Below are 1,652 nucleotides of genomic sequence, written 5' to 3' on the forward strand. Positions count from 1 at the left end.
AAAATGTGGTACATTTACACAATGGATTACTACACAGCAGAAAAAAACAATTGCATCTTCAAATTTGCAGGCAAATGGATGGAGCTAGAAAACATCATTTTGAGTGAGGTAACCCAGAAACAAATTATCATATTACTCACTTATAAGTGGTTTTTAAACATAAAGCAAAGAAAACCAGCCTACAAATCATCCTAGAGAACCTAGACGACAATGAGGACTCTATGAAAGACAAACATGGATCGAATCTACATGAGAAGTAGAAAGGACAAGATAACCCGAGTAAATTGGGAGCATGGGAAGCTTGGGAGAGGGTTGAAGGTCAGAAAAGAGGCAGGAGGGGAACAGAGAAAAATGTAGAACTCAATAAAATCAATAAAAAAGAGTTAATAAGAAATCTGAGCTAATAAGCCAACCTGTTTGTGATTAATGTAGACCTCTGTGTGTTTCTTTGGTAGTGAACAACTGCAGGACTAGACAGGACAGAAACCGCTAACAACAAACATATCCCCCTGCTTATTTATGACTTCTATGGATGGGGTCCTCCATCTCTTCCTAAATAAACAATGCTCTTCTTTGGTACCCATGCCCTTTAGGATATTTCTTGGTTTATTTATACTCTGAATAGAACTAGTAGTTGATCTCACTAAAGGAGAGGAGGCATGGATTTATATGATCCAACAGCCTCCATTTCAATTCTCTATAGACAGATCAATTTCTTTACTTTTGAACTGCTACTTGATATCAGTTAGCATACACAAATTTTAACAGTGGAAATTAAATCAGCAAGCTTTTAAATTGTTTCATTTTGTGTACTACTCTCTGCTAATATTCTCTTACTTTAGTTTAATTTCACACTTGTCATTGAAATAGAAATATAAATTTTAGACCATTCTTACTGTTTAGAGATGATTTTCATACACTTCCAGCTTTTTTGTCAAGTTATAATAGTTTGAGTTGTCTGATGAAGAAGTAGACTAAATGCATGTACTTAAAATGTCTTACATTACACTTGCATTCTTTTCTTTAAAAAATTTATGATGCATTTTAAACTTAGAACTGAAAGTTATGCTATATATGCAATAAACTATAGAGTTCTGTTTGCAAATGACCAATAACTTCCCATTGCTTTAGCAGCCTGGTCTGTCTTTCTAAAAACTGCAGTAAGACCAGATGATTTGAATCCTAGCTCAGCGCTGCTTTTAACTTGGTTCATTACACTTTACTTAACACTTACCTCAATAGTTACACAAAGAATAAAGAAATGTCTCTTCTCTTTGAGTACTTATTATACTGTCCAATTTATAAAATGTGTTTATAATTTTAAATATCATACACATGCTTTAATTTGAACATCATACTTGGCAATTCAATGCTTGCCTAAATGGTTGGCATTAAAGATATCAGTAAGTGAAAATATAGACTATGCATTCTTGCTGCTTCAGCAAAATATATAGAATTTTAATTTAAATTAAATTAGTCTATATACATGAAAGCACTTTGTAAATTGTAAAGCACTCTACAAGGGATATCAAGCTATTTAATTACATTTTTGACATCTGGCATCAGGTTTCAAGTGGAAATAAATCGAGGAATTTATCTTAGGAAGTTCTGTCTTAGGTCATTTGCAAAAATGTGCCAGAATTTAATATCTG

This window comes from Microtus ochrogaster, unplaced genomic scaffold (genome assembly GCF_000317375.1).
Source record: "Microtus ochrogaster isolate Prairie Vole_2 unplaced genomic scaffold, MicOch1.0 UNK13, whole genome shotgun sequence".
NCBI lineage: Eukaryota > Metazoa > Chordata > Mammalia > Rodentia > Cricetidae > Microtus > Microtus ochrogaster.